Source organism: Pogona vitticeps, chromosome 2 (assembly GCF_051106095.1).
Source record: "Pogona vitticeps strain Pit_001003342236 chromosome 2, PviZW2.1, whole genome shotgun sequence".
Classification (NCBI taxonomy): Eukaryota; Metazoa; Chordata; class Lepidosauria; order Squamata; family Agamidae; genus Pogona; species Pogona vitticeps.
The window spans coordinates 45,787,161-45,809,511 of record NC_135784.1 but is presented as its reverse complement, the minus strand read 5'-3'; the positions used below and the strand labels follow the sequence as shown (position 1 = coordinate 45,809,511).

The 22,351-nt window shown below is 40.0% G+C and overlaps 1 long non-coding RNA gene across 1 annotated transcript in view; it reads left to right on the top strand.

Moving 5' to 3' along the window:
- LOC140704106 (uncharacterized) overlaps positions 1–20,477 on the top strand; it is a 30,124-nt gene extending 9,647 nt beyond the window's left edge. The window contains exons 2-3 of the long non-coding RNA XR_012083229.2: positions 844–887; positions 10,410–20,477. This is a non-coding gene — a long non-coding RNA (uncharacterized LOC140704106). The remainder of the gene's footprint in view (positions 1–843; positions 888–10,409) is intronic.
- The last annotated feature ends 1,874 nt before the right edge of the window (positions 20,478–22,351 follow it).

Below are 22,351 nucleotides of genomic sequence, written 5' to 3'. Positions count from 1 at the left end.
TTCCAGAATGCTGCTCTCTTCCTGCTCAGCTGGTCACTCCAGGCAGGGGGCGGGAGGACAAGTCTACCTCCATGGCTGCCGAGTGGCCAGCTGAACGAGAAGAGAGTGGTGCTTTGGGAGCGATTTGAAGGATGAGCGGGGATGCCACACACATACATACACATATACCAGTGGTTCCCAGATGTCCTTACACTAAAACTCCCATTAGCATTCACCACTTTCTAGGACTTGTTGTCTGAGAACATCTGGGGACCCAAGGGAAGTATTAGAAGTAGTAGTCAGCTGTAGCACTAAGTGCCACTAAGAACTAACTAACTAACTAACTAACTAACTAACTAACTAACTAACTAACTAACTAACTAACTAACTAACTAACTAACTAACTAACTAACTAACTAACTTACTTACTTACTTACTTACTTACTTACTTACTTACTTACTTACTTACTTACTTACTTACTTACTTACTTACTTACTTACTTACCAATCATCTCATTAGTGGAAGACACTATTTTGGGCAGTTTGCAACAAGCTAAAAACAAGCATGCCATCAAGTTAAAATAAAACACATAGACAATAGCAGAAGCTCAAAGATGTGTAAGAACGTGAGGCATATTGAAAAATGAGGGCGGTAACTGAGAAAGGCCTCTCTGATAAGGAGCTAATGCATGAGTTCGTTTTTAGACATTTGTACTTCTTTGACAACGTGCAAACGAAACTTCATTGCTCATTTCACGAAATTACAGAGATACATATTTGAATGAAAGCATGTGCTTCATTTCTAGTCTTCTTAGATCATTGGCATGTTGCTAGCAGAGCTGTTTTTGTCTTTTCTTGCCATAGATGTACCTAAAAGAACATGTCGGAGAGAAGCAGGATGCCTGATGGTGAGTAGAAATGTAAGAACTTTGGATGGCCAATAGGCACAGAGGACAGGAGAAACAGCCTTGTGAATTAGCCCTCAGTTCAAAGGGAACTATGCAGAATTCAGATGATGTTTTTCAAACTTGGCAAGCTTGCATTCTAGAATATCTGATATCATCTTTACCTCCATCACTATCCCACAAAGCTTGTCCCCACCATTATTTTATTAGACAGCAGAGCTTTGGAAGATCAGAAAAAAAATGTTGCTCTAAATTCTTTCTCTGACATAGATCAATGTGTTACAATGTGTTTCATTTATAAATGTACATATATGGGAACTTGGAATGAACATTCTATACATATGTAAATTGTCTGTCAGATTGGACAGGCAGCATACATTATGGGCTATGTTGACAGCCTGCAGCAAGTCATTCTTAGTTCAAACATGATCTATATTTTTAAAGAAACCTAGTTGCTTTTGTTCTTATAAAAATATGATTGTTCCAGATAGAAATGGCTGGAATTATAAGGCTCACACAACCTTGTTCTTTTGCCACAAGATGCGTTTTTTGGCAAATACCTCCTGATAGACATATCCCCATGCCCTCTATCAGGAAAGGTTAGGTGCAACAGGAGATGACAGTCTGGCTGTGCTTCAGCAATGTGATGCAATGGCACAAAAAGTCATTTCCCCCTTGTGTCGTCTTAATGATATTGGCTGCCAGTGAGAAATACAAGCAGTGGCCGGTTAACTAGCAACAGTTCACTGTTTCAATTAACGCCATTGCACTTACACTGGCATAAATAACCAGCAGGATTCTGGCCATTATTTCTGAGTTTTGGATAAAAGCTCTGTTAGTGAGAAGTCGTATAGAGTCCTAGTATCTTTCAGATCAGACATGTACCGTGCTGCTCTTCTCTCCTTCAGAAGTTGATTTTTTTTATGGAGAAAGATCAGACAGAATTGTTACATTCTTAATTGTTGCTTATTTACCCTCCTTTTAAAGAAATTGAGGCTGTGGTCACACAAGAGAAATGCCCCCCTTCTTTCTCACATTTTCTGCTTCCTGTTGTGGTCACATGGCATATATCTTGTGATAGTGGTTCATACTTTTTTAACTGTTCCACTTTTGGGGGGTGAATTAGATGTGGTATGTTTGTCTACACCGTCCGAGTGGGACATACCCCCTTGCTTTTCCTGTGCCTTCCTCTGCCCCCTTTCCTACCCTTTTTAAAAAAATCTGTGTGGATACATTGCTGTGCCATCAAAACACCCTTGCTGACCACATACTGACCTGGGCCATTTCTTCCTATTTCCATGCTTCATTACCCTCTATGGAAGAGAACCCACAGCACACTGCAGTGGTGGTCAAAAGACAGTAGGGGGACATTCCTGTTTGAAATTAATTTAAAAAATTAAGGGAGTTGAGTGACAGCAAATGAGGAAGGTGGGACTGTGCACCAGATGCATGGGAAATGAATTGGTTTTGGAGTACACACTCAGTGGGATGTTGATTGTATTGTGTGATGAAACATGGAATAAATATAGCAGTAATCTCCAGTTGGCTAGATTTGAGGTGGAGGTACTGGCATTGCATTGTCTGAACCCATAAAGAGAGTCGAAATTCATGAGGAGTAACTCAGAAACATTTTGCTGGTGTGACTGCAACCTAACATTTAAAAGAAAAAAAATCTTAAAGAGAAAAGGACAGAATAGCCATGCAGGGCTTTTGACTGAGGAAACTCTGAGTTGTCTGTCTGGAGGCACCCCTAGATGTAGTTCTGAACTCCAGAATTGTGAAAGAATGTTGGAAAGCTAGAATTCAGAAAACCATTTTGATGACATCTATTAAGGTTTTTTTTTTTAAAAAAAAAACAGTGAGTTAGTTTAAGGATTATGGGGAAACAGAAAACAATCTACAAAACAAAATAAACCATCTCCACCCTCTTCTTAATAATCATCATTATGGGAAATTTCTGCTTAAAGTTGTAGCTGCATTCGGTTCCAGTGACGTGCATACACTCCTGGCAGGATGCAGCAGCTGCTTGCCGGCGGGGTAACCCCTTATTCTGCCCTTTCACTTAGAGGCAGAGCACAAGATCAAAGCATTATTTTAGCCAATCTTAGTTGTGGTTAGATAACTAGTATCCTATCTGTTTCTCTCACAACACACTATGTAAATCATGCTAAATAAATAAAAAAGCTCTTAAGGTATTGCTGGTAGGCTCCGCTGGTTTGGACATCCGTGCTGTCGACTCCTTTGTTCTAAGGCAATTAGCATTCCTTTGTTCCGTGATCACCCACACACCATCATTTTAGAGCTGCAGAGCGGCTAGGTACCCTAGAGATCATCAGTCCAGTCCTGTTAAGGAGGCACAGTGGGGAATCAAACTCCCTACCCAGATACCTAAACCACTGAGCTATCCAACAGAAAGAAAGTAGTCTTGTTCATGAAAGGACGATATGAAAACTAATTTCTACAGGGGATGAGGCTACAAAGTGGATTACCTTTGGTTGATTTAAAATATAGGAAACTGTGGTTGATTTACATTTTAAGAATAATTCAGGAGTGTGATTAATGGTATTTATGCCAATGATCATTGTTAATGCTATTTGTATTATTGTGTGCATTTAAGATAAAAACAAATTAAAATGAAGAAAATGAGAAGCTATTTCTCAAGATGGACGCATTTTAAATTCTGCTTGAGAGTAGAACTACCATTATTCTAAAATTGTTCCACTGGTTTTAGTAGATTGCTCCATAGGAAGTAGATTGAAGACTGAAAAGTCAACGGATCAACCAGAATGCAATTGATAGTCAAACAGTGGCATACTGATCTAGCTCATGGAGTTACTTGACATTTTGGTCCATTCTAGCTGCTTACCTCCAAGTGGTTCTTCAGGTAAACTCTAGATTATGGGCTAGTATCCTGTTGCCTGCATTGGAGGCTAGTATCCTGTTGCCCAGAGTAGACTTTGGTCTAGATGGGCAGGGTATAAATTTAATAAATAAATAAATATATCAATTGCCTACAAACACACAACAGAACAGTCTGGTTACTCCTTCAACAATCCTTGCATAAGTGCAGTGATCTTTGAAAGCAACAGGGTAATCACCCGTACGTGTAGCCACAGACTAGAGCCTGGCTTGGAATGGTTGGGGCAGAGTGTTCTGCCCAAAGGGATTTTCAGATAATTGGAACAGAACACTAGCCATAGTATACTAGAGGGGAAGAAGAGGGTATTGTTCAAGATTAGCTACACCTATGTGTGTCTCAAGTCTTATAAATCAAGGACAACTGGACAACTGGAGCCCTCCTGTTCTACTGGATTGCACCTGCCCTGGTTAGTATAAGCCAGTGATCAGGGATCATAGGAACTGGCTGTTTGAACTACATGTTCCTCATCCCAGTTACAAAGAAGGTGTAGTTGTCAGGCATGTGAAAGGTAATGTAGAAAGGATGGTGGAATGGTGTGATAGTACAAAACAAATATTTAAAACATAATTTTGCAGCTGTATTTTCTGAAGCCGTAACTGCTAGTTTAAACTGTTTGCAACAAATATTGCAAAACTGCAAGCACAACACACTCTCCTTCGAACAGTGAAACACTTCCACAAGCATAAATGCTGGGTCCGAAATCCACCAAACTGAAAACAGTAGGAGTGATTACATTGCCTGCCTGCTCGTGTTATGGAATGTTAGATCATGTTAGTTCAATCCATATTTATATAGTGCCATTAAATGCACAGTTTTCCTTTATGAGAATATATTGTTTGCCAAGAACAGCAATAAGAAAAGTGGCCCAACCACTTCATAAGAAACGTGTTCAAAGGGGCACAGTCAGCCTCCCAATCCAAATGAAAATGGTTAAGGACAGCAATTAAGTGCTGAAGTCCAGATTCCAAGAGAAACAGCATGTCGGGAGGCTCTGATTTGGCAGGTATTTATATAGAGAACCAGGTCTGGCTCATGTTAGAGGGGAATCCCCCCAAAATCCCCCCACTTGGAACAGAGGCCACCTTTATGAAGAAAAGAGTTTGCAGGAAATATCTCCAAAGCTAGTCTATATCTTGCTGTTCCATGTGGTCGTCAAGACAAGTGGTGGCAGGGGTTAAATTCATAAGGGTAGATAACTCAGCAAGAGCTATGAAATCATTTGACAGGGGCCAGATTAAGACAGCAACTGAAATATCTGTCTTTGAAGACAATCATGTTAGAAATCAAAAGGGGTCTAATGTTAGAGACTTGCTTTTTCAAATGCAACAAATCATTATACTTGTCAAGATTTATGGACAGATTTATTTATGTTGACAGTGGGACCACTAATGGTTTGACAAATGCGAAATCTTGACAGATGCAACAGATATGTTTAAGTGTATTTCTCCTGCTTGGGGAGAGGGAAGGAAATGAGCAAGCTTGACAAGCCATCGTGGTATTGCTTCCATTCGGTATAAAACCCGCTCTGTGTTGTTAAATGGCAAAAAGACAAGAAGTGGAAGGATTACCATGCTAGAAGAACTTTGCTGTCTTTCTCCAGGGAAATTGTGCATGACCCAGTTCTTGTCAGGTATGCCCAAGCCCATGGATTTCAATGCACGTAGCTGCTCCCAGTGCTGGATATTATTACTGTACTAGTTATGATGTTGCTATATATCAGGGAGCAAAGATGCATTGGTGACTTCACAATCAAGACTACAAGGGCTTTTCCATGTAATATTGTATTTGCATTAGAAATACACAACTATTACTCAGTTTTGATGTAAGAGCTGGCATATAGGCACTGGAAAAAACTGGGAACCAAGTAACATCGAAGCCAAAGATGGGGATTATACAACCCTCCAGATGTGACTGGAATGCAACTCCTGCAATGCAACTCCAGCTTTCTAGGGCTGATGGGAATTACAGTCCAACAACATCAGGAATGTCAGATGTCCCCCCATCCTGACCTATGCTTCAGAAACTTCTCCATGTAAGTTATCATTATCCAGGCCACACGTTTCTAATAATAAAAGAACATCCAAAGGGCAATGAACCCAGTAATTATTGACTGATCACACACCTTCCAACAATGTTCAAGCTCCTCACAGGAGTACTTGCAAGATCAATGTATAATTATTTAATTGAAAACTCCCTATACCAACTGAAAAGAAAGGAAACTCTAAATAGTTAAGAGACATGAAAGATCAGGTGTTTATTGATAAAATGATACTAAATAATGCAAAATGATGACAAACAAATCTTAACATGGCCTTCATATAGACCATTAAAAGGCATCTGACTTATTTTCACATAGCTGGATTAACACCTGCCTACATTTTTTTGCAATTAGTAAAAATATTCAGAAGTTCCTCAAGAAAAACATGGAAAAATTGAAAACTGTCTTAGTGGCCAATGGTGAAAAAATTGGCAAAGTTACCATTTTAAGAGGAATATTTCAACGGGATTTTATGTCACCACTGCTGTTTAACATCTCACTAATCCTTATGTCAATAATTTTAAATAAAACTGGATTGGTCTACCAAGCAGGAAAAATCATCTGTTCTACATGGATGGCCTAAAACTATATGTAAAAAGTTCCATCAAAATAAAGTCACTGAAAAACACAGATTAGATAGCTAGTAAAGATATTCAAATGAACTTGCCAGCCTCCAAAAACCCATCAGGTAGAGAAGGTGGCAAAAAACAACAAAAGTCAAGATCTTGTGGGATTTCTGGATCCAAACTGATAGACACCTTTAGTATAACACACCAGACATAGAAGTAATAGAACAAAGAAATGTTCGGATCATTGACATTGCAATTCCAGGGGATGCAAGAGTTGAAAATAAAGAATTGGAAAAACTAACAAAGTACAGAGACCTGGCAATCGAAACATCTTGCTTGTGGATAAAACACTCAATAGTCCCTGTAGTCATTGGGGCTTGGGGAACAATATCAGGAAATTTCAGTACTGTAAGTGTTCGCAGATCTCAAAAATAATACCATCAGAGCTACAAAAAATGGCAACATTAGGAACAGCATACATACTGCAAGAATATTTAACAGATACTTAGGTTTTTGGTTAAAACGTGTACCTGCTATATAACACCAGTCAATGTTTTTATAATTTTGATTGATGGTGCTGAGTATTTTATGACAACAACAACAACAACAACAACAACAACAACAACAACAACAACAACAACAACAACAACAGCAACAACAACAACAACAACAACAACAGTGTGCTGTCGAGTCAATACAGACTTATGATGACCCTTTCCAGGGTTTTCTAGGTAGAATACTCAGAAGTGGTTTGCATTCCTTTCTACTGGAGGTGCCCTGGGACTGTGCAGTTTGCCCAAGGCCACACAGGTTGGTTCTACTCACAGGAGGCACAATGGGGAAGAGAACTTCCAAGCTATGGCTCTGCAGCCAGATACCTAAGCCACTGAGCTAGGAGGGGTTATTTCTGAATGAGCTTGTCTGTCCAGGATCTGTGAAAGAGCTTCATCACCCAGAAAGAATGTTGAAGGTCATAGTGCTCGAATGCAGCAGTATCCAGATTCTTATGTACCAGGAAGGTACTGCTTAGGACAGAGGGATGTCACACAAGTAACTAGTTCTCTTCTCCAAAACAGGAAAAATTACTCTTTAGAGAAGGGGTCCCCAACCCCTGGTCTGCGGCCTGGTGCTGGTCCGTGGCCATGGCAGGACCAAGCCGCGGAAATAGATCTCCTGTCCTCCGGACACACTCCACCCATCTACCCACCCCATCCACATGCGCGGCCCGCCATATGCACGCACTGGTGCCGCTCCCCTCTGTTAGCGCGCCCTGCCCACCCACCAGTGCAGGGGTGCCCCCATGAACGGACCCCACCCACCCCAAACAGTTCGTGACTCAGAAAAGGTTGGGGACCACTGCTCTAGAGGCCATAAGGATACTTTTTCATCAAGATTTGAAAAAAGATGTTGGATGAGGGAGAATGGGAGGGTGGTGGTAGAGGGCAGGTGAATTAGTGCTATCTCATATACCCAGTCTTACCTTAAGCAAATGACTAATCAAACATTTTGTCATTTCGTTCTGTAATTGCTACACATGTGAGCTTTTTTTGGGCAAAAACCTATGAATACTTTAATAAGCACACATATAATTTGCTTGTTTCAATGTTTTATGTAAAATTGTACATACCAAAAGCTGGCCTGTGGTCGTAATAATTGTTTCAGTGTTCAAAGTACATGCCATGTTGTATCCAGAGGGCCTATTTAACTGCTGTTTGTATCAGAAACAAAGACCCCTTAATCGACCATTCTGAAACAGTCCATTGTTTGAAAGACAATGGTCCCCCTACATATGTCATATAGCTTGTTTGTTGTGTGTGTGTGTGTCTTATGTTGACAATTTTTGAGAGACATCAGCCCCACTCAGCTCCCCAAACCACTTATGCCAAGCAAAATTCGTTTCATTGCCTTTTCTGCTACCTTCTCATAGACAATCATTTGATAAATAGCTACCAGTTATGGCTGTTCTATTTTATGTCTCGTATCAGAATCAGCATGGTGCTCAGTCCCAGTTGCTGGGAAATATGAGCGGGAGGGTGCCATTTGCACTCACGCTCTGCCTGTGGGCTTCCCACCGAGACATCTGGTTGGCCACTGTGGTGACAGAGTGCAGGACCAGATGAGCCTTTGGTCTAGTTCAGCAGGGCTCCTTTTATGCTCTTGTGTTCCTGTTTGTGTGGATTCTCATATATCAAATTGTTCCAGGGGAAGTGTGTGAGGATGTTACAGTGTAATGCAAGCTGAAAGATAAACACATAAATTAATCAAATATGTGAGGGCTTTGTAAATGACATGAGCGTTTTGTACAGTTAAACTGGAAATGAGCATACAGGTGATTATTAGTGTATTTATTCATCCAATTTGGTATTATTTTGTAAAGTTATAAGGCTATTTAAGCGCTACACAAGGCGGCCATGCAAATGATGAGTTTCATCAGCTCTAAGAGGACACTAACACACTTTGGCACATGGTGCAAAGCAGCTGACTTTTGGTGGTTGGTCTTCTGAATACCACAAGCCTACTGGGGAGGGAAGAGATTGACATGTTTCATAACCATCACTGGGCAGCTGCAAGTCAGTGCTGGCTAGAAAAGAATAAATGGTGTCAATTCCTTGAAGACAATACTGACTGACTATGCTGGATGCTGTGCTTGGATGACTTAGGGCAATAGACCAAACTGAAGCATCAAGCTTTGAATGGCTTTAAAGTAAACGTACTACCCTTGATTTCAGAATGAATAGTACAAATATTGTTAAGTCTAAAACTGATTCTAGGCTCCAAAGATTAGATAAGAGTGTGGGACAGTCATGTGGTTCTTTATCCCCTAGTCTCCAAGACACCATTTTGTGCCTGTAGCATGAACGTACAGTGAAATCAGGTAGTTCTGTTCTTTTCTTTCTGTTTCCCTTCCCTTCCTTCTCTTCCCTTTCCTTTGAGAGAATTTGTGTGTGTGTGTGTGTGTGTGTGTGTGTGTGTAAGGGAGAGAGAGAGAGAGAGAGAGAAAGTGGGGTAGGGAAGAGAGAAGAGTGCACACCAGGCTTATGTCTGACATCAAAATGCATTTAGCAGAAGCACAATAGGTAATGTTGTTAATGCAAAAACATTTTGGTATTTCAAGAAACCATTAGATGGCATCAGGGGAAGGCTGGAGCTCTAAAAAGAATGAATCTTGACAGGCTGAGCTAACTATTATTTCTTCACCAGTGTGCACTTTGCCTGGAAAAGTCTAGAAGTGGAAGTAATGAGTTCAGATTTGCTCATGGTTTATTGTTAAACAGTGACGACTACCATTCTATCAGTCCAAATTTAGGAAGTGAATATTTGTCATTTCCATATATATGGGGACAAGACACATCATTCATATATGAAGTGTTGTGTCCCCACCCTGAATTACTATTAGTCAGGTAGTAACAATGTCAAAAACAGAGCTTGGGCCCAAGTAGAATATCATACTTCCTCAACCTCAATATTAACAGTGCTCACCCTTGTTAACTCAGCCAATCATTTTACATTCTGTTCTGGTTATAATTCCCCCATTCTTAGTTTTAGATGCAGATCTAGGAGTGGTTAATCTTTTAAAGCAACACTATGCCCTATAATACCAAGAGTATACTTCACTGTAGTAATCCTGCAATAATGCGAGCAATATTAACATGTTCAGGGAGAGAGAAAAATGCCAGGGGACCTGGGATTCTTCTAGGAGAAGCAAAGTGGAAAGGATTTTTTTTTTTAGTTAAAAAAAGAGAGGTTCTGCCTAATCCCACAAGTTAAAAACAAACTACATATTTATGATGGAGGAAAGAGGACTAAGAGTGATTACGGAAAATCTGAATGCAGTACCTGATCTAGACATTTAATGCAACACATTAACATGGCGAACAGTAATACAGCATTATGTGCCTTAAAAAAACACCTTGTGAATTAACTCCCTTAATTAAATATGGATATGTTCAGATCTTCATTTGACTTAATGGATCTAATAGCTGGCATTTATTTTACAGAGCATTTCCACTATGAATATCTTCCACCACTTGACCTGAAAGAACAACTCTCAAAAATATAGCTGCCCTTGGGCTGAAACCTTCCATGTATTATTAAAGATGTATTAGACAAAACTTGATGTCCAGTCTATCTTTTGCTTTTATAGTCTTCGTCTTTGTTTGCATTTTGAAGAAGATGAGCAGCCTGGGCACTGTCATATTAACAAGAGAAACCTAGTGTCATTATAATATCTGCCAACCTAGAAAGATATTTTTTTGCTTTCTTGGATTTCATATATACAAGTGTTTCTACTGGCAGTGGCTTCAACCTGGACACATTCTGGATACTGTGTTGAACTTACTGGTAGGTCAAGACTTCACAACTTTTAAAGTGCAACAGGAGAAGTATTCTAAAGCTGCTTTTTGATTTGTAAAAATGACAGCATTTTCACACTGTTTTTCATTTTACAAGAATCTCACATGGGTTTATAAGAGCAAATGCAATAAAACCCACAGCTAAAATTAATAAAATAATGAAAGTACAAATAGTCAACTGATTTAAAGCAATTAATTAAAACCCAGGGTAACTGGTAGCATTAATTATAAAGAAAATGCCTTGATAAATAGATAGGCCTTCAGTTGGTGGCAGAACCATCGGGAGCCTGCCTAACTAGTAGGGAAACCACTCCACAGGGTTGGTGCCAGGGATCTTGGCAAGTCTTTGGGTACAAGTCCCAAGTCTGAGTCTGAGTCTTTGGTATCAAGTCCCAAGTCCAAGTCTGAGTCTTTGGTACTAAGTCTTGAGCCCCAAGCCCTAAATCCCTGTCCTTATTAAAAACAAGCTTTTTTCCCTTAGCAAAAAGGTGGCTTCTGAGGTGTGAGCCGAGTTCTATTCATGGGGAGGGGAAAGACGAGTCACAAGTGCAACTTGACAGTCAGTCCCACGACTCAAGTCCCCATCTTTGATTGGTGCTGTAACCAACTACAGTATGACCATACACATTCTACCTACATGTGGCCAGATCGGCTCCTTTGTACAGCAACATTCCAAGTTATCTTTATGATGTGGAATAGTCATCTCACTGATAAAAGGTGCTGGCGGTACCACTTTAAGAAGAAACACTGCCGTTGAGGTCCTGCGTAATCTTATTTGACAAAGGATGGGATCAGTCTGTTAAGAGCGATGTTTTGCTCTTTGGAAAGTTGAGAAAGGAAACAAAGAAAGCTGGGAGATTTCACTTCTCCTTTGTTCCATGGTTACCATTCTACTGTGTTTGAGAAAAGTGTGGACATCCCAGGCTATAAACAAGCTGGCCCCTTTTGGTCTGTGGACAGCTGGGATGTTGTCATCCATTTCTTTTGGATGCAGACCTCAGAGCTGTCATCCGTCATTTTTCAACACATAACGATTACACTGTGGCAACGAGCTCTCTTACTAAAATTTATTTGGAAGCTGCAGCGGGTACAAAAGCCCTTTGCCAACTGTTCACTTTTTTTCCCCATGGTTGTGTTTGCACAGATTAAAGATATGTTACAACACACACTAGTGTCAGGCAAATTGTGGAGGGGTGCTAAAGGCTTCTTTCACAGAAGAAGGTTTGTTTGAGTAAGTGAATACTTTTGTTTCTGAAGTTATCTGAACACCACAGACAGAAGTCCAGAAGGAGAAGGACTTTGCTAAGTCATTTGTGTAATGAAAGGTAGGGAATCCAGCTCATCTTTGGTGTTTTTCCAGGCTGTATGGGTAGACCTTGTTGGAGTTATTGCAACCTCTAATGCTGCCCCTAGTAGGTATGGCTAGGAGAGATCTTTCTGGGCTGGGTGATTGTCAGTCTATCCCACCATCATTATACTTCCTCTGAGTTCAAAGAGAGCCACACCTCTCTGTCATGTATCTCTTTTCCCCCCTCTCAGCAGTTTGTTGGAAGTCGGCGAGTCTATTGTGGCTTGTTGCTCAAAGCGGTCGTGTTTTTACTTGCTATTATCTGTTCACTGTAAGTAAGTGAAACATTTTATTCTTTCTCCTAATAATGTTTGAGAGTGACTTACTGAGATTGTGAGTGCCAGTTAATGAGAGAAAGGGGTGGTCTACTCTGGGGAACTTGAAGTTAATTCTGCTCTGCGAAACTTTGCATTTCTGCTGTGCGGCTAGAAGAATTTAACCGAACTTCAAAACTCTGCAACAGATATACCATTTACTTAATATCATTTTTGCAGTTCTCTCTGCCTATGTAAAAGGAAAATGCAGTGTTTATTTCCACATACTGTGAATTTAGAAATTTATCCCAAACTGCAGGTCTTTCTGTGGAGCCATATATTACCAATAAAAGAATGAAGACCAGTTTCCTTAATTGCAAATACTTGGAACTAAGAATGTATTTAATCCTTCAAAAACCTTTCGTTTATGAATGTGGGATATTGTGCTTCTATATCCACAATTCAAAATGCCAGGAAACGGGCACAATATTGTGCAGCAATGTTTCCTGGCCATTTAAAACGGAAGTTTAAGTATACGTAAACTCATTTCACATGCTAGCAAAGTTATGCTCAAAATCCTACAAGGCAGTATGTGGACCAAGAACTCCCAGAAGTACAAGCTGGATTTCGAAGGAGCAGAGGAACTAGAGACCAAATTGCTAACATGAGCTGGATTATGGAGAAAGCCAGAGTTCCAGAAAAACATCTACTTATGCTTCATTAACTATGCAAAGACCTTTGACTGTGTGGACCACAGCAAACTATGGCAAGTATTTAAAGAAATGGAAGTGCCTGATCACCTTATCCATCTCCTGAGAAATCTATAATGTGGGACAGGAAACAACAGTTAGAACTGGATGTGGAACAACTGAGTGGTTCAAAACTGGGAAAAGTGTACAACAAGGCTGTATATTGTCTCCCTGCTTATTTAACTCATATGCAGAATACCTCATGTGAAAGGCTGGACTGGATAAATCCCAAGCCAGAATTAAGATTGCTGGAAGAAATATCAACAACCTCTGATGGCAGAAAGTGAGGAGGAATTAAAGAACCTCTTAATGAGGGTGAAAGAGGAGAGTGCCAAAAATGGTCTGAAGCTCAACATCAAAAAAACTAAGATCATGGCCACTGCCCCCATCACCTTTTGGCAAATAGAAGGTTTAGATCTGGAGGAAGTGACAGATTGTACCTTCTTAGGCTCCATGATTACTGCAGATGGAGACAGCAGCCACGAAATTAAAAGACACCTGCTTCTTGGGAGGAAAGCGATGATAAACCTAGACAGCATCTTAAAAAGCAGAGTCATCACCTCGCCAACAAAGGTCCGCATAGTCAAAGCTATTGTTTTTCCAGTAGCAATGTATGGAAGTGTGAGCTGGACCATAAAGAAGGATGACAACCAAAGAACTGGTGCTTTTGAATTGTGGTGCTGGTGGAGACTCTTGGACTGCAAAGAGAACAAACCTATCCATTCAGAAGGAAATCAATCCTGAGTGCTCACTGGATGGACAGATCCTGAAGCTGAGACTCCAATACTTTGGCCATCTCATGAGAAGAGAAGACTCCCTGGAAAAGACCCTGATGTTGGGAAAGTGTGAAGGCAAGAGGAGAAGAGGATGAGATGGTTGGACAGTGTCATCAAAGCGACCAACATGAATTTGATCCAACTCTGGGAGGCAGTAAAGACAGGAGGGCCTGATATGCTCTGGTCTATGGGGTCATGAGTAGTCGGACATGACTTAACGAATAAACAACAACAAAAACTATACATAAATTCCATCAGCATAGAATTATGCAGTGTTAGAGGATCTCAGATGAGCACATGATCTGGAATACGTTTGCTATGGGAGGGCAGAATCAAGATGGGATGTTGTTATAGTATCTCTGTGCCAAAATATTCTGAAGGGCTGTGGTGGATTTAATGAAATGTTGAAGTAAATGTTAGAGTGAATGCAGTGCTGGCAATAGAGAAACTTATACAACACACTTTAATTCCGCAGGTACTGTTGCCATGCCCTCTCCACAGATTGCAGTCTAGAAAGTTTAGTTCCAATTTTCAAAACCTTTATTTAGGGTGGGCAACCTGAAGAAGAAAAGCTGCCCAAAAGCTCTATGAACATGTTGTGTGCATGATTTCCAAAATAAGTCCTCCCACCTTTTGCTATTAAAAAAAAAGGAAGATGTTGGAATTAGGAAAGAAAGATAGTGAACAAAGAGGCAAGAATCATGAAATGTGGTGTTGGAGGAGAGTCTTATAGATACCATAGACCGCCAGAAATACAGAAAAGAGAGTGCTCAATCAAGTCAAACCTGAACTCTCACTAGAGCAAAAATGAGTCAACTGAGCTATTCTACCAACTAGATACGTATCATGGAAAAACAGAACTGACCAGAAAATATATTTCTGAGAAAGTGGCGGGGGGGGGGCGAGCAGAGGAGTAGGAAGAGAGGAAGACCTAACATGAGACAGATTGTCTCAGGAAGGAAATCACAGCTGTTAGTTTGCAAGAAAAGGCAATATTGCTAGTGGATGGGCAGTAGGGAAAGAACAATCTAAGATGAGATGCTGTTGGTTTGCAAGTTCTGAGCAAAACTGTTAATGATATGACATTTTGGAGGTCATTAACTTATACAGTCAACACACATCAGAAGTTACTTGATGGCACATAACATCTTTGGAGCTTTGTTCTTAATTACCAGACACTTGTATAGTGACAAGATGGGTGGAATGACAGAAACTCTGACATATTGTGCTCACTGCCACTTGTCAGAAAGCAGGCCTGACAATTGCTTTACGTTTGGATGAGAAGTGGTTAACGGATAAGAGAAAGATTCAGCTTCTGGTATTTTTTCCTTATTTGGTGTCACTTTGTGAATGGTAGTGGGCACAAGAGTGTATCCTGTAGAGACCATTTTGACTGCTGCCATTGGTGTTGTCAACATTCAGGCTGCCCTTTGCTATGTAAACCTTGCCATTCATTTTCCTGCTGGCAGTGTGGGCATGATATTTTACAGCAACATTGGGCCATTGTCCTGGTGTTTTAAATCTAGGATATAGAAGCACAATATCCCACATTCATGTCTGTTTAAAGAACGGGATATTAAAGTCCTTGTTACTCTTTGAGGTGCCCAGATATTCTTTACTGTTCTTGTCTTTGTTTCTCCACCCGAGAAATTAGTATCAGTGACATATCTTGCAGAAACGCTTTTGAGGGATGGATTATTTTCTTCTTGGATCAAAAAGAAAAAAAGAAGGGGGGGGAGAACCACACTTTATCTTTAAAGTACTTCCATTGATTACAGTTTAGTAACCCTGGGTGATGTTTACAACAGTACCAAATGTGACAGCTTTCAAAGTATTATGTATATTCTAAAGGTTGTACATGTATAGCTGTGACAGCATGTCAGTAATAATTCTTGTAAAAAAAACAAGATTAATTTATTATGGTTCAACTATAGCATAAATTGGGTAAATGCTTCAAAATAAAACACTTATCTTTTCATTGCTGATGGGCTGATATGCATTACAAATAAAGGTGTAGGAAATTTAATAGATGTGGGCATTCCTGTCTCCTTTATCCCTTGCCCTCTGAAATATGATTTGTTCAAGAAGTGAACCCTTTGCATACAGAGAATTTTTTTCCCTAACACAAACACAGTAATATTACCAGAAATTTTCTGGGTCAGTGGCACAGGTGGCTTGTGAGGATGCACCATCACTTTAACATTTTGGAGTGAGGTCTAACTATAAGTAGCCGTTCTGCCATGCAGGACAATGAGCACAAAATGCACCACCAGATCAGCTTCGTAATTCATGATGTAAAAATAATGCAAGAAGTAATTACAACACTGAATATCTTGCAAGCATCTCCCTTTCTCTGCAAGGGAGCAGCCATATTGTCAGTGCTATGAGAAAAAAAATCAAAGCTGTGTTTAATATGTTTATGTCTATATTGATGGCACGTAAAAATAAATATCTTCTCTATACCCATATCCTGTTTTGCTGTTATATGCTGTCAAATCACCTCTGACTTACGGTGACCCTATGTGTGAGTAACCTCCAAAATGTCTTAGCATTAGGAGACCTGCTCAGGTTTTGCAAACTCAAGATCATGCTTCCTTTATGGAGCCAATCCCTCTCATAATTGATTTTCCTTTTCTCTTGCTGCCTTCAATTTTTCCCAGAATTATTCTGTGTTTTTTCCAGTGAGTCTTCTCTTCTCATGTTGCAGAGTTTTGAATTTCTGGCCAAAATCCTCTATGCAGGGATTCACGGTGCAGAATAACTTCTACTTCTCCAGATTAGTCCACCCCTTTTTCTCTTCAACTGGCACTTACAGTCTCAATAACTTATTCTGTTGTAGAAAGAATAGAAGCGACTTTTTTTTTTACTTACAATAGAACAGATCGAACAGTAAAGTGACAAAACACGACAGACTGCCTTTCAGTAACAGTCAATTACCTACTGATGGCTTCCAACAAAGGGGTGGGTGGGAGCAGAGCAAAAAGGCATGTCTCTCTTTGAATTCAGGGGCAGGGAGGAATGATTGGTGGATACACTGACAGTCACCCCAATGCAAAAGGTCCCTCCTAGCTAAATCTACTAAAGGCACATGCAAGGTTGCAAAAACTCCAACACAGAGTGCAATAGCATATAGTCTCAATTTAGCACACAGTATATATTAATAACCAAACTTTCTGTACTTTCCAGTCCAGAATCCTGGTCACCTCAGGCCCATGTAGAATTTCCCTCTGATGGGAGACACCTGGTCTATTCACACAAGGCAGGTAGATCTCTGCCAATGCTTGGGTCTAGTATACTGAGCTCTGGGTAAACTTGCCTTACACTGCCTCAGTGACTGAAATGCCAAACACTTTCCCTGCTTTCCTGGCTTACTGTCTGATGGCCTTCTGAAAAACTGGATTCACTCTGAAGTCCTGGTCTACCACCATCTTTTCCTGTGAGGGTAGACCACACTTCCAGGTCAATCTTGAAAGACTAGGTGTAATCTATAAATTTGGTGGCCCGGGACAAAGCCTCAGTTGCCCCACATGGCTATAGTCATGAGTGGGGTGCATCGTGTCAGACCACAAGCCACCCAAAGTAAGGAGCTTTCTTAATGGGAGTAATCTTCTGTTTGGAAAATATGATTTGATTGATTAAACTAGTGAATATGAGTTCGTTGGTGACATAATTAACAATCTGTAACATTCTGGTACACTTGGTCATTTGTGTGTGCTTGTATAGCTTTCCTGGTTTGGGTAAACAATGGCACACAATTATTATTACTATTAATCTTGACACATTGTGCAGCTTTCCATATGTTTAGACTGCAACTCCTGTCAGTGCTGGTGAGAGGGATGTTGGGAAATGGGTCCAATGGTATCTAGAGGCCTCTGTCATCCACCCTTGATTTAGATATCAAAGCAATTTTTAAAGCATAGCTTGGGTCTCAGTGCTATGAGCATTTCAAGGACTTCTGTGTGCTCGGAATGACAGTAATGCACTGATGCTGGTACAATAGTAACAAGAAACCAGCCATTTTATTTAATTTAAGGGCACGGTGAGTTCTCTCCTTCCGTTTTTTTGTTTACTGAGCACAGCGTCTTTGATGGCGATTGAGTTCAGCAGCTTTCCATCACTATTTCCCAACGACTGAGCTGTTATCAAGTCTAGGGGGCAAAAGTATAAAAGCAGTGGCAGGGTTTTTGTTTTTAGGGGAGATTTGTGTGCATAGCTCACCTGGCTGCAGCACTGTATCCCTCTCTGTGTCCATTAAATATGATGGTTGAACTCAGGATTTGGAAAATAAGCAACAAGAGATGAAGAATGGACCAAATGTCAAAATCCTTGACATTTGCAGATGTTTGCTTGGAATTCTCAAGGCTTCTCACCTGAGCATCTCTTTCCCTCCTTTGTTCACAATTTTTGTTTATTTTTTTACCGGGGAAAGACTAAAGGAAAAGCTGTTCTACATGCAAAGAAATGTCAAATTCAGTGACATATTAATATTGTTGTACGCCGCCCAGAAGCCACTGGTAATGGTGCGGCTAAAAATACTGTAAATAATAAATAAATAAATAAATAAATAAATATTAACATGCATGCTTGCACACAGTCCACTTTTAAGCAATAGAAGATTTCACTTTAGCCTCTACGGGGGTAATGATATAATACCATGACCCAGCAAGACTAGGCCTTGGCTTGAGGGGGTGGGATGGGGAGATGTAATCAACTAGCCTTCCCATATGCTTTTCCTTTCTCCTACTTTAGAAATTTTTTATTACCTCCTCGCTTTTATTTGAGGTACCAATCTGGCCATTTATCGGAAACATTCAAGGCCTAATTCTTTGGAATTAAGTACAATAACCTTTCTATCTTGCAGTTTCTGGAGTCATGGGAAAATTCTGTCACACGTTTTCAAGTGCACAGACCTATTTCTGAGGTATCAAAAGCAAAGTCACAACTTAGTGTGAGGAATTTTCCAAAGAGAGGGAATGGGTTCTCAGGCAGCATGTTCATAACTGGGGAGGGAGAGGGGGATAATTCCACCACTCACTACCCCACCTTACCTTGGCCAAGAATATTCCAAGTATATATAGATTTCCTGGATGGGAGTGGCATGTAAGCTGTCTGAGCAAGGATAGATTGGATTCAGATGAGGAAAGAGTGAAGATTGGTGGAAGAAGCATAAATAATTAAAGATATGCAGACAACAGCATACTACTGGCAGGAAATAGCAAAGATGGGGAGAAATGACGATAAAGTTTGAAGAAGAAATGCAAAAGCAGAATTACAGCTGAACATGAAGAAAACAAAAATAACAACTACAAGAGAATTACATAACTTCAATGTTGACATTAAAGAAATCAAAATAGTTAAAGATTTTCTATACTTTGGTTCAGTCATTAATGGCTCATTTGAAATGTGATGTCAGAAGAGAGCTTTGTGGACACCATGGACCACCAGAAAGATGAACAAGTGGATCCTAGATCAAATAAAGCGTGAATTCCCTCTAGAAGGATATGTGATTAAACTGAGGCTATTGTACTTTGGGCATATCATGAGAAGAAAAGAGTCACAGGAAAAAGGCAATAATGTTAAGAAAAGTTGAAGGCAATAGGAAAAGAGAAAGACCAAATATGTGATGCACTGGGTTAATAGAAGAAACCATCACTTTGAGTTTGCCACATTTAAGCAAGACTACTGATGACAGCATAATTCAGAAATGACTTGACAGGATATAATGACAACAAATAATTTCCCACAAAGTCATGCTTTATATTTGTTGTTGATGTTGTTAGTGTTGCTTTGCAGGCTTTAGCTGGCTTTTACAATTCTGAAATACTTTTATGTTCATTACAGCTCTTTTATTTAAATTTTTCTGCTACAGACTCCTAGCCTGAGATACATCAAGAATGACTTGGATGGAATCATACTTTTTGCAGGCAAGAGAATTACATCTAGAGGTAAAGAATAATTGTTTTCCTTGTTGCTGTTATCTGAACACGAGGCACCTTGATAAGACATTTTCAAGCCCCATCAGATTCCTTGTCCTTTTTAAAATAATAAAAATAATAAACTAGTATCTCCAAAATTTATGCAAAACATTTTGAAAAACAAGTATCATTTCACTTTGGGAGGCAAAGCACACGCTCAGCAAGCATAGAAGGACTGGAGCATTGTTCCCAAGACACAAGCAACCCACAGAATGCTTACAGTTCGTAGAAGTTCAGTTTTCTTGATGCTGCATGGAACTTTCTGAAAGAAAATAGTAAGAAAACTGCCTCTTTGTGAAGTTTAATAAAACTAACACGTGACACAGAAGCCCTGAAAGGCATATTCGATTTATTCACTGCTCAGTCATGCTAACTCGATTTCAACAAAGTTTTAACTCTTCTTCTGTCCACTTGTTCACAGTGATCACCTGTGAGTCCTTAGACAGCCATCTTGAGCTTAAATATTTTACAAACATTTTTCAACCCTTTACTCTCTCTCTCTCTCTCTCTCTCTCTCTCTCTCTCACACACACACACACACACACACACACACACACACACACACACACACACACACACACACACACAGAGAGAGAGAGAGAGAGAGAGAGAGAGAGAGAGAGAGCAGTCTCCCTCTCTCCCCTCCCCCATTCTCAGAGGCACAGTGCAAAGATTAGAATTTGTCATGACCTGTGAATGGTGGAAAGATGTGGAGTTTAGACTGCAGGGCTTTGAAATGCGTGTTTGTCATCCTTAATTACACAATTGTCTTTGAAAAGAGAGAAAGTAAAGAAGTGCTGGCCTTCATAAAGCATCCATTTAATTCTCTCTCTCCCTCCCTCCCCCCCCCCTACTCTTGAATGGAAGAACACTGTGCTTTCCTTCAAGTTTCAAAAAGATGTCCAAAGGATGATGACAGAAATGCTCTACTGGCATGTTCTCAGAGTTGTATAGTTATTGACATTTGGTTTTGTTGTATTTAACAAGCCTTAAAATAGCAAGTTACTCGTTAACTTTCATTAAGACGGACCAACATCCTAGTTCTGAAAGTTTGTGTTTTCTCTTCAGTTGCATATAGGAGGATTAAGGAGCAACAGACATATGACAATAATTTGGTGCAGCTGGCCTGTGACTGCATTATATTGGTTGGTACAGGGAAGACTGAAGGCTTTTTTCCAATTTAACCATCACTCTCCCCTCCAAACTCTGTCCATAAAGAGTAGCATGTCAAAGGTAGAGGTCCTGGACTACCTTTTATCTTTTAAATTGCTTTTTCATACACATTTGGGTCCCTCTCCACCTGTTTTCAAACTGCTGTGATTGTATAAAGTGGAATAGGTCCTCAAGTTGGGAATGCTAATTCACAGATTGTAACAACAACAACAACAACAACAACAACAACAACAACAACAACAACAACAACAACAACAACAACAACAACGATAACAATGATGATGATGATGATGATGATAGTAATAATAATAATAATAATAATAATAATAATAATAATAATAATAATAATAATAATAATAATAATAATAATAATAATAATAATAATAATAATAATAATAGTGTGCTGTCAAGTCAATTCCAACTTATGACAACCCTTTCCAAGGTTTTCCAGGTAGAGAGCACTCAGAGCACCACATTTAGATCCACATATTAATTATTGTTCTGTTTGGAGACTTTTATGTGCACTGTTTCTCCACATGCTCATTTAGAACAGTGTTTCTTGCACATATGCAATTTAGTTAGAGACCAGGATAAAATCCTATTTGTGTGTGTGTATGTGTGTGCATGTGCGCACACACACTATCAAGTCAGTTCTGACTTAGGATTTTCTAGGTATAATGTGCTCAGAAATGGTTTAAGAGTCCCTATTGATGGTGATCTGGTACTGTACAGCTTGCCCAGGCCTGCACAAATGCCATACCAAATAACTGCATCAGCCACTTACATTCCAGGGGATCTTGATTGGTCTTTCTCCCAGGAGGCAAAGTGGTACAGTGATGATTAGAACTTCTGGTCCCTGGCTTTGCAGCCAGGTCACCAAGTGTACTGAGCTAAAGGCTAAATTGCATGTTATCCCTGGGGTCACGGAAACATATTTCCCTTTATGTGTTTAGCTGTTGGCCAGATCTTACAGGATTCACTGAAGTGAATCAGAAGCAGTGGGCAAGCAAACCAAGCAACAATTTGAAGTTTGAGTTGCAAGTCTCAGAAAATCTTGTGTGTAGGCAGGAGGGGAGACTTTTGATGGGGGGGGGGTCAAAGACTCTTACTAGTGAGGCACATTGATCCTAAGAACAGAGGCAGATCCAAAATATAAATGACTAAATAACTGTTTCATGAATATTCTATGGATCCTACTGAGCATTTTCCTTGTCAAATGTTGAATTAGGGCAGGGTGGGGCAAGGACTGGACTGGAAGGAGACATCTTCAACTCTACTTTTAGAAAAATGTACCCATTAAAAGTGACTTGTAA